This window comes from Rattus rattus, chromosome 7 (assembly GCF_011064425.1).
Source record: "Rattus rattus isolate New Zealand chromosome 7, Rrattus_CSIRO_v1, whole genome shotgun sequence".
Taxonomy (NCBI): domain Eukaryota; kingdom Metazoa; phylum Chordata; class Mammalia; order Rodentia; family Muridae; genus Rattus; species Rattus rattus.
The window spans coordinates 85,446,312-85,458,182 of NC_046160.1; the positions used below are offsets into that span (position 1 = coordinate 85,446,312).

General features: G+C 45.2%; 1 pseudogene; it reads right to left on the bottom strand.

Moving 5' to 3' along the window:
- Positions 1–1,125: 1,125 nt before the first annotated feature.
- Positions 1,126–1,736, bottom strand: LOC116906124 (annotated as a pseudogene).
- Positions 1,737–11,871: the final 10,135 nt, after the last annotated feature.

Consider the following 11,871-nt stretch of genomic DNA (forward strand, 5'->3'; position numbering starts at 1 on the left):
GAAAAGGGTCTTTAAGCCCAAGCCCACAGTGACACACCTACTCCAACAAGGCCACATCTCCGAATAGTGTCATTCCCTGGTATAAGCATATACAAACTGTCACATTCCACTCCCTGGCCCCCATTGGCTTATTCAAACACATGAGTCTATGGGAGCCACACCTAGACACAGCATAATAAAAAAGTACGTTTAGTCCAAATTCCAAAGTCTGCATAGTCTATAGCAGTATCAACATTGCTAAAACTCCAAAGTTCAAAGTCTCTTCTAAGATTCAATCACTTAAATATAATCCCCAAATCAAGATACAAAACCAGATGGGCAAACTCCAAACTCAGCATCTCCATGTCTGATGTCAAAATAGTATTCAGATTTCCATTCCATTTTTAATCTTTGTTGACTACAACAATGTTCTTTCTCCTGGGCTGGTTCCACTCTTTGTCAGCAGCTTTCCTCAGCAGATATCCCAAAGCTCTGGCATCTCTAACATCTTAGGGTCTCCAAGGCAACTTCAATGTTATAGCTTCTTGTTTCAATGTCTGGGATCCACACACGATCTTCTGGGCTCCTCCAAAGGTCTGGCATCACTTCTTCAGCTCTGCCCTCTGTAGCACTCTAAGCTCAGGTGGATCCACTCCACTGCTGCTGCTGTTTTTGGTGATCATCCCATGGTACTGGCATCTCCAAAACACCGGGGTCTTCTGTTGCAACTAGGCTTCACCAATAGCCTCTCATAGGTGCTCTTCATGTTGCCAAGCCTCAAATCCTTTGCATGACCCTTCAGTCCTGGGCCGTCAACTACAACTGAAGCTGCATCTTCATCAATGGCCTTCCACGGCCTCTCTCAGAGCTGAGCCTCAGCTGCTCTTCATGACCCCTTCATGCCTTCAAAACCAGTACCACCTAAGTGACTCTCACACATTACCGATTACAGCTGCAGCAGAGGTACAACCTTGGCTCTCTGGAAGATGGCCTCTTGTGCTCTCAGAAAACACTTCCCAGAAATTTCATCTCCTCCTCTTCTTCCTCCTCCTCCTCTTCTTCTTTTTCTTCCTCTTCTTCTTCCTCTTCTTCTTCTTTACTGTTCTAAATTTTTATTCGATATGAATTTTACAAATACTACATGTATCAGCAGTAACAGTGGAGTTGGAGAGTATTGCCCCTTCTCTAGGCTGCCCAGAGAGATCCACCAATAGTGTGATGGAATTTGTGGTCCTTTCCAAAGCCATGGCTCTTGCAGCCAACAGACGTCAGCCCACACATCTCTCTGTGCTTGTGGACTGGTTTGGTGATCCACTGGGTGTCAGGCTTTCTTCTGATAGCTTTATGGAATGGATCAATGAGGATAACCTCAAAAAATTTATATGTGAAATCTTCACCAACCAAGTAGGAATTCGGGACTCTCAAAGCTCCACAATGGCGCCCAGCTCTCTGCCCAGCAACAGACTGAAGGCTTCGGGCAAAGTTCAGCTGGTTAACACCGTGGTGAACAGGCTTGCCGTAAGTTACACCCTTAGGAACTGGGCATTTGCGACTACCACGGCAGACACTAATCCTGTAAAGGACACAACCTTGCTTAGCCTTGTATCCCAGCCTTCTTTATCAGGCTGGATGGGGCGGGGAGCTCTGTACAGTGCAGAGAACTGGCAGTATTGCCAGCAGTGGACCCTCAGAAGAAAGCACATCATGTCGGACTGCTTCTTCTTCCACAGCTCCTAGATATATTTGTATGCACCCATCTTGGCTCACCTGATGGCTACTGCCAGAGGAAAGGTCTCTTCTTTATCATCATTAATTTCGTAGCTCCAGCTAGCCAGCATCAATTGTCCCAGTCGTCCCTTCTAGCCTGGACTCTAAAGCCAGAGCCATGTGACCAAAGCTACCAAGTTCTGCTGCTTGCTGGGGCAGGTACATGGTCACCTTGTTCTATTAAATTATCACTAGCTTTTCTGTTTTCCAAGCCTCCTGACTCCAAAGCTCCAGAACTCCTGCCTGAAAACTTTACCTCTTTATTCTTCTCCTCTGAAAACTTTCTTTAGCCAGCTCTGCACAGTTCAAATCACTCTCATTAAGAAAGTCTTCCTATATTCCTTCTAGGATACCCCCTTTAAGCCCCATTTAAAGCATTCCACTGCTTTCCAAATGCAAAGTTCCCAAATCCACATTCTTCCAAACAAAAGCATGGTCAGGCCTATCACAGCAACATCTCAGTCCCTGGTATGAACTTCTTAGTTTACTTCTGTGAACAGACACCATGACCAAGATAACTCTTATGAAGGACAATGTATATTTGGGTATATACAGGTCAGAGGTTAAGTTCATAATCATCAAGGTGGGAACATGGCATCCAGGCAGGCATGGTGCAGGCAGAACTGAGAGTTCTGCATCTTCATTGGAAGGCTGCTGGTAGAAGACTGACTTCCAGATGGGTAGGGTGAAAGTCTTAAGCCCACACCCACAGTGACACACCTATTTCAACCAGGGCACACATCCCAATATACAAACCATCACAGGAACCATTCACAGAACAGATATTTCTGTTCAATTTTCTTACGCCTACTATTTCTAGTAACAGTGACAGCTAATAGAAACAACCAGCCTGAACTGGGAAAGAGCTCACTAGTGAATGTGTGCTTAGCATGTGCTTAATAAGGTCATTCTGTTCTCAAAACATGAATACATACATATACACATATTTGTACATATACATACACATGAACACATATACATGCTCACACATGTATTCACACATGTATGCACATGTGCACACAATGCATACATGCACACAGGTATGCATATTCATGTATACATACACATGCATGCACACATATTCACATGCACATGTACAATGCACACCTGCACACACCATGTCCACATGTTTACATACAAAACACACACGTTCATGAGACTCCATGAAACCAATATTTACTGTGTTCATTAACTTGTTCATTTGTTTGTTTGTAGGTATGAAAACATTCTTTAATACTGCAGACATCAAGATGTGACGAGTGTCTGTCAACATGGAGGCTTCCTCAGGTGCTGCAGTGTCCATTCCATAGACCTGTGTTGTTCTTGAGGCAGCCTGTGATGTGGTACCACAGAGGCCGGTGAAGTGTTGACTACTTAATCATCCTTCCTGAACTTGCCATTGATGTAGGACACCCAGACTAGAATCAGTCACCAGCCCATGACCCACACCAGCCCCATGAATAAGACCTCACACCTATAGGTCCCCACATGCTGGCTGTGGGGGTCCAATTCTTGGCTTGTCTGGTTCACAGTAGCATGAACCTAGGGACCTGCTCAGCTTTGTGGTCAGGTCTGGACACTCAGGGTCACTCTGTTGGCTCAACACTACTGTGCTATTTATTAATCTGTTTTTATACTATGTTTTTATACTATGTTTACCATTCCTAATGTGCACTTATTTCCTGATATTTTCTCCATCGTTACAGGTAGCTTGTTTTCATTTGGGGAGGGGTGGTATGAACTGGGGGTTGAACTCAGGCCTCTGAAGGCTAAGCATGTAGTCCACGGATGCTAACCTCTCAGACCTTCAGTCTGTTTGTTGATGCCAAGGTGAAGGTGTTTTGTAGTAGCAGGCCAAGCTAGGAATCATTGACCCTCTGACTCTACTAGACATGTGGTAAAGTGTACAGGAAGAGGAAGTGGGAGGAGAAGGAAGAGGAGGAAGAGGAAGAGGAGGAAGTGGGAGGAAGAGGAGGAGGAAGAGGAGGAAGAGGAGGAGGAGGAGGCCTGACTGTTGCCCTCTCACCTGCTCTCTGTACTGAACTCATCATCTGTGTCCTCTGTGTGCAAAGCTTCCTATTAAGGCTTCACTGAGGTTCACACGTCATCACTATCACCAAGAACCCATGAAGTATATAAATGCTGCCATTTTCATTGCTCCCACTCCATTCTAAAATATTTTCTCTACTTAGGAACTTGACAATCGTGGCTGATTAAAGTCATTCATTTTCATGCTACATTACAGAAGAGGAATGTGTCTGTCGTAGGATAAAATGCAAGAGAGGGGATTGGGAGGGGGGCTGTGCTGAGGTGGCACCCCTAAGAAATTATGCCGAGCGACAGATCTAGTGTAAGAGGTTTATTAGGGAGAGTAAAGGCCTCTTGGTTTAGGGACATAAAGGAGAGATAGAGGCAGACCAGCATGGACACAGGAGGACAGAAAGGGGGCATGGGAGAAAGACACACACGAGAGAAGGCAGAGAGGCCAGAGAAGATGGGGGCAGAGAGAGAGGTCTGGGGGCCCTTTTATGTGCAGCACACACCTGGTGTACCTGGTGGTGGCTGGAGATAGAAGCTGCTGCTGGGCCCTTGAGAGCAGGCCAGTGGGACTGCCTGTGTACTAAGTTTGGTTATGTGCAAAAGGAAGAAAACAAAGCCAAACGCAGTGGAATGAACCTACAATAACAGTAATAACAGCAACTAGACAGATGGCAGGAGGACCAGGAAGTGGTTCAAGATCATCCTCAGCTACATAGCAAGTTCAAGGCCAGCCTGTGCTAGCCAAGACCGAGCCAGAGACAAAGACCATGAAATACAGAGAGAATACGAATAAGGGTTTCAGTGGCTCTCTCCATGGCTACTTCTACATGACGGATAGATGGGAGTGTCTTCATCATTTTTTTGTTGAGGTCATTGTTGTTGCTATTACAAAATACCCAAGACTAGGCAATTTATAGAGAATAGAAGTATATTTCCATAATGGAACGAGTCTAAGGAATCCAAGAATATGCCCCTGGGATCTGCTTAGGTCTGATGACCTAGTGAAGTGGGAGAGCAAGAATCAGCCAGCAAAAGAGACCAGAAATGTGGATGAGCTGCACTTAAGAGAATCCACTCCAGCAATAAGTGGCCCTCTCTCAAGTCGACAGTGAGCCATTTTTCAGGATAGGGGCTTATTCCCCTGTACCTCCGGTTACGGTCTTTCTCCATCCAATGTTACACTGGACACTAAGCTTCAAAAACATACATGAATCTCTGGGTGGTTAACCGACCTCACTCTCCAGAAGATGCCTTTCTTCTTGTTGTTGTTCGCATATATTCCGATCCACCGTTCTCTGGCCCTTTCCTGTCAGCCTTCCAGATATAAACAGAGCGCTTTGATGGGCTAACATGTGGACCCCAGGGAGAGCCGCTCTTCCATCCCCACCATAAGCATGCTCTCTGAAACCCGAATGGAAGGTGAGAAAGCTTTGATCTTTAACTTCATCATCCTCTTACCCTTACATGAATTTCTGTTTTTAAATATTATAGGTAGCTTGAGAGACCTAAGCAATATAAATAACCAAATAGACATAAGTTAAGCTACTTCCTTCAAAGGTTTCTTGGGGGCTGGGGAAATGGTTCCGTGAATAAAGCACATGTGAGAATTGGAATTTAGATCCATGGCCTCCCCAGAAAAACGCTGGGCATCCATATCAGGTTGCCTTTAATCCCAGTGCAAGGGAGCTAGGGACAGAGGATCCGGGGCAAGCCGGTTAGTTCTGGCTTCAGAGGGAGACCTAGTCTCAGTAAATAAAATGGAACATGATTGAGAAAGACATCCAATGTCAACATCTGTCATACACACACACACACACACACACACACACACACACACACACACGTACATGCACGTGCACGCATCCAGGCATATGAACAAATATGCACTGGACACACAGGAGTCCTAGTTTTAAAAAGACTGCATGAGAAGCAAAGGCTAGCCCCGTGGATGTGTCTCAGTCTTTGGTTATATTCAATCAAAAAGCCCATTGGAAAGATGACTTAGAGCTGCATGAAGACCTGAATTCAGATCTGAGCACCCACATAAAATGCTGAGCTTGGCCTCATACATACCTATAACCTCAGAGATATATGTGGGTGGAGGGCAGGAGGTAGAGACAGGAGGATCATAGAGCTCGCTGACTGCCAACCTAACTCCAGATTCTAGGGAGAGTAAAGGAAATAAAGGAGAGAATCATAGAGCAGGACACCTGATGTCTTCCTCTGGCCTCCGTGCATGCACAGGCTCAAACGCCTGTATGCACATGTGCACCAGTACACACACACACACACACACACACACACACACACACACACACACACACACACGCATGCACGCATGGACACTCACATCACATGTGCCCATAGAATGCTGCTAATATTTATATTTACTCTACAGACTGCAGAACTTTTGGGAGGCAAACAGAATGTTGTTCTATTCCAAGATCAAAGCAATTGTTTCTAGGTTAAAAGTGTGTTGCTGCTGTCAATAGACCTCAAGTTTTATGATCTTCATCTGATGTCTGTTTGCCTTTTTGCTTGGATAGGAAGGTATCTTGGGACTCGGAAGCCCAGGAACCACACAGCTCTGAGAGGAAGCCTCCTCAGTAGAGGTGTTGCAGCTCCCAGGGGAGGGGATCCCCAGCTGAGCTCGAGAGTCAGGAGCCTCAGCCCATTCCTTCTCACTTTGCTTTTCTCCTTCTTAACTTCATTGCTTCTTGTCTTCTTCTGATAAGGTCACACCAGGCAGCAAATCTCACAAAAGAGATTTATCGGAGGGTCCAGGGTATGGAGGGACGAATCCAGGAGTGGCTGTCTATGCTTCTTAGAGGGAGCAGACAGCAGGGAACTGGACAAAGTATGGTGCTTATATAGGGGTTCCTGGGGGTAGGGGCGGAGCTTTCTAAAGCGGAGGTTTACAGGGTGAGGATTGGTGGGATTTCAAGTCCTGAGCTTGGGGGAGTTCAGGGATTGGTAGGTTTCTGTGGGAAGTTCAGAGACTGGTTGTTTTTCCTATTCAGGGATTGGTGGCTTTCGTTCAGACTTTTCACCTAATAAGCATAATCTGAGGAGAGTCCTGTTAAGGGGCCAGAGATGATCTTTGTGACAGTTACAGAGACTGGAAACACTATGATGACATTTAGGGAGGTCTGTGGGAGGAGCCTGGCTGTTAAAGCTCCTGGTGGTGGGGTGTGTGTACATGTGTGTGCATGTGTGTGTGTGAGTGTGTGTGAGTGTGTGTGAGTATATGTGTGTATGTGTGTGACAGTGTGTGTATGGGCAGTGTGAGTGTGTGTGAGTGTGTGTATGTGTGTGTGAGTGTGTGTGACTGTGTGTGTGTGAGTGTGTGTGAGTATATGTGTGTATGTGTGTGACAGAGTGTGTGTGTGTGCATGTGTGTGTGTCCACTTTGCTGCACAGAGGGCTTACAAAGGTTACACAGTATACAAAGTTCACGTAGGGAATCCACAGCATGAAAGGCCTTTCCTGTGACAGGAATGTCCAGCAATGTCCATTTGGTTTCTTTCTCTCCCCCGTGATGTATTCACACTGGGTTAAAGCCGTTTTTTTGTTTTTTGTTTTTTTTTTTAAAGTGCTATAATCTATAGAAAAGAAATAAGAACAAAGGACCTTGACATCGGTTCAGACAAACACCAAGAGCAAGAATCACAAAACTATGAGCTCAGCTCAGCTTCTAGCCAGGCTCAGTTCAGAACCTGTCCTTGAAATGGAGATCAGTGTACAAATTGCACTCCAGCAAGGAGCCTTGGACTGCTAGTCGAATGACCGCAAGACAGACAATTTACGGCACTCCCTCCGGTGTGACGTCTGTCAACTTCCCTATCATCTGATAGACTTCTGTTGATACAGAAGAATCTTATCCGCAGACTAAGTAAGTCAGCACACAGCCTTTCTAGGGCAATTTAAAGGGAGACTCCAGAGATTGGGCAACAGCCCACAGTTACTAAGGAGCAATGGTCTCCAACTTTCCTCATGCCTCGAACTTTTTAACATGAGTCTTCATGTTTGGTGACCCCATGCATAAAATTATTTCCTTTGCTGCTTCTGCTGCTACTTCCTGTAATCTTACTACTGTTATGAATCATAATGTAAATATCTGATATGCAGGATATGCGATTTGTATCCCCAGTTAGGTTTCGCCCACGGGTTGAGAACCGCTGCTTGGAAACTGTGCTAGCCCCTAAGTTGAATGAGGAGTATATAATGCTTACTGATGCATTTATCCTGTGACTAGCAGAGGCTGCCACTTCTTTCAACATCTTCACAGTGGTAACAGGGGACGCTGGAACACAGAGCCCTCAGGAAGAGGGACATCTGGTGCTTTCTCAGCTCTGCCCACAGATGGCGCCAGGGGAGTCAGAGCAGGTGGTGGCTCTTTCTGGGGCTGTATTGCTTTGGCGGTGCTCTCCACTGAGTAAACTTGGCTGGCTCTTTACCTCAGGACCCCAGGGTATCACCTGCCACTGGCACCACACCTTACTCAGGTTTTGGGGAACAGGGAGTGAGACAGTAGAAGCAGCGGTTTCTCGGCAAGGACATCTTCAGAAATTCCACATAGCGCGTTTGCTTGCAGGTGGAGACAAAGGATCTGGGAAGCCTCCGTTTTATGACTGGACAAGACAGTGCTCTTGGCAGCATTTAGTCAAAGGATAATGGATACTGAGATCTGACCAACATTCTTTCCTGTAGTAGTGAAGGACCATACACAGAACTAGGTAATACAGTCATAGAGAAGGTGTGTGTGCGTGTGCGTGCATGTGTGTGTGTGTGTGTGGTGTGTGTGTGTGTGTGAGTGTGTGTAGGTGTGTGTGTGAGTGTGTGTGTGTGCGTGTGTGTGTGTGTGTGTATGTGTGCTTCTGTGTCGGGAAGTGCATCTGAGTGTACACATGAGCGTGTGCGTGTGCATGTGTGTGTGTGTGGTGTGTGTGTGTGTGTGTGCAGCATGTGTGTGTGGTGTGTGCTGTGCGTGTGCGTGTGCATGTGTGTGTGTGTGTGTGCTGGCGTGCGTGTGTTGTGAAGTCTAGAAAGAAGACATATAGGTTTGAGTTTGACAAAACTATATTCAAAGTCAGTCTATCACTAATGCAATATATAATCTGCAGTTAAGTTTTTCTCACTCTACAATTTCAGGCTTCCTCTTCTGTAATTTCGGGTACTAATAGGCCCTGAAATTGGGGAAGAGACAAGGAGCAAATGACAGGAGACTGCTCACTGCAGGCGCCTGGTCCTCCTTCCAGCCTTCCTCCCCTTCCCAGAGGCCCTGGAGGTGTGGTGGGGGAAGGGCACCCAAAGACTAGTGCAGAAAGCTGTCTGAGGTCAGATTACCACTTATTCTTTTCCTGAAAGGCAGGTCTTGGGTTACGGTTTGACTGTAAACATCTCCAAAACACCGCAGGCAGATAGATCAAGGAGATTTGCAGTTCTCAGAAGGACCCAAGGTGTCCCCAGAAACGTTTGGATTTCAGAGCTGGATGGCTGTCTCCTGGGAAGGGGTTCCTTCTCCATGTGGATTCTTAGAAGATAGTCTGGCCATGACACTCTATCTTTTCGTCTTTCTATATGTATTTTCCTGTCACTCTGGTGTCTGGAGAATGTTTTTGCTGATTATTCACCACAGGGAAAGAGCTGGAGCTTTCCATTAATAAAACCCATTTTATCCAATCAGAGCTTTCAACTTCTCTTCTGTCTCTAGAGGATGCAAATTTCTACCTGAAGATTGCAGAGGCAGGCATGACTGCAAAGGGCACACTCACTGTCAGCTCTCACCATCAACTCTCAACATCACTAGACTAATACCAGTCAACCAATAGTCATGTGCTTGTATTTAAGAATGTATGCAGATATTGATAATAAAAATGTATTTTCAATGTTTCTACTATATATAAAAGTACAGACAAAATGAATGCTTAACTCATAAAGAACTTGATAACCTGGGTTGAGGTCAGTCAGTTAGCTTCTTGGTGTACAAACAGGAGGGCCTAAATTTAGATCCCCAGCACCCATTTAAAAAGCCAGCAGTAGCTACCAGTAAGCCCAGTGTTGGAGGAGGTGGGGCGGGGTAATCAGGAGATTCCCCAGGGCTCCGTGGTCAGCCAGTCTGGCTGAATAGGAGAGCTCAGCTCAATGAGAGACACTGTCTTAAAAACTGGACAAATTGGAGAAGTGAATGAGAAAGACACCCAACAAGAATCTTTAAGCTTCTTCATGCTTGTGCATGTACATGCACACAAACACACACACACACACACACACACACACACACACAATACATAACCAATACATCACATACACACACATATAAACACACCACATCACACACACACACACACACACACACAAATCACAACACACACACACTGCCTCACATACACACCACATCTCTCTCTCTCTCTCTCTCTCTCTCTCTCTCTCTCTCTCTCTCTCTCACACACACACACACACACACAGACACAGACATAGACACAGACACACACAGAGAGAGAGAGAGAGAATTAGCTAAATATTGCATTCTATATCATAGGGCACAGTTTAGTCATTAAAAATGACGTTGTATATGCATGTTTGTGCACACTTGCAAGCTCAGCACTTGGGAGACAAAAGCAAGAACAACACAAGTTCAAGGCCAGCCTGAGCTACATAGTAAGATTCTATTTCCAAAAAATTCCATCTAAAAACATTAAAAAAAAAAAAAAGTAAAGCTGTAGAAATAAATCTGTTAATACATCGACATATTAGCAATCTATATGTGTAAAACATAAAAGTGTAAAGTTATATGTGGGCCAATCTCCTTTTTAAGAAAAAGTAAAATTACATGTTTATTTTATGTGCACTATGAATATGGCAACAACAGAAGGTGGGCATGGTGGCTCATGCCTGTGTTCCCCAGAGTGGGAAGGCTGACACAGAATGACAGCTTCAAGTTCAAGACCAACCTTGCCTGCGGCATCCAGGGCTACCTGGCAAGACTGTTTGAAAATTGCAGAAGATACAATTACAGTTGGGTTTGTTTTCTTTTTCTGGAACATAGTTTCCATGTTTCAATCAATATGTATTACTTGCACAAAATTCAACTATTTGGAGAATAGCGTTTGATCATCCAGTAGACTTGATGGGATAAAAGGGAAGTATAGCAGCACACATAGAGAGAGAATGGGACAAGAGGAAGGTGAGGGAACACGGCTTAGCTGCCATCCATATGCGATGCACCTCTGTGCAAGGAATCTCAGGCAAGCCACATCCTTTCTGTGCAACTCTTCTGTGTGGAAAAGCACAACGTCTTTTGGCACTTCAATATGATGTCATTAAGATTGGATGCATGGCTTGGACACGCTCTGGGTCACAAGAAAATCTCAGATAGCGCCAGCAGTCTGGGTTTCCACCGGTGATGTGAGCAATGGGTTTGTTGGAGTATCTATTTAGCATTTCTATTTATTTTGCTATTATTAGATTATGTTCTGGAAATTTTTCCGTGCATCATGGAGAGAGGATTCTCTGTGGGAACTCCTAAATTGGTAATCATTTCCATCAGGGCCAGAGTGGCTGTTTTGGTTTTCGCTTCTCTGTGAGGGCTGGATAATTGCCCCTGTCATTCAGTCTTATAGTGCAGGCTTTATGAGAGCAACAGTATGGTTTCTGGTCACAGAGCAGTGCGATTCATAGAAAAGGAAGTTAGGAGTTTGTGGTGGCTCTTTAAGAAGGCAGTTCTGGCCACCGAAGAGAAGCTAAGTTATAAAATGTGGAATATTCCCGAGGTTATACAGACTTGAAATTCCATAGCTCACACTCAGACCTTTGCAATGCCGGATGATATGGGGAAATGTTCATCTAATTACTTAAGATGGGTAGAGGTGTGATCGCTATCCATCGTTAATTCATATGGAGAACTCTGACACGGAGTATCTAAGGCTGTGTAAGCAGCAATGGTGATAAGCAGGCACATGCTTCTGAGACTGCTCTCTGGTTTAGTTCTGCTCTGTGCCCACTTCTCCATCTGCAGAAAACGGGGAACCTTAATCTGGGATTCATCCTGAGGATCACTGTAAGGAGCCTAATTAGGTTGCATCT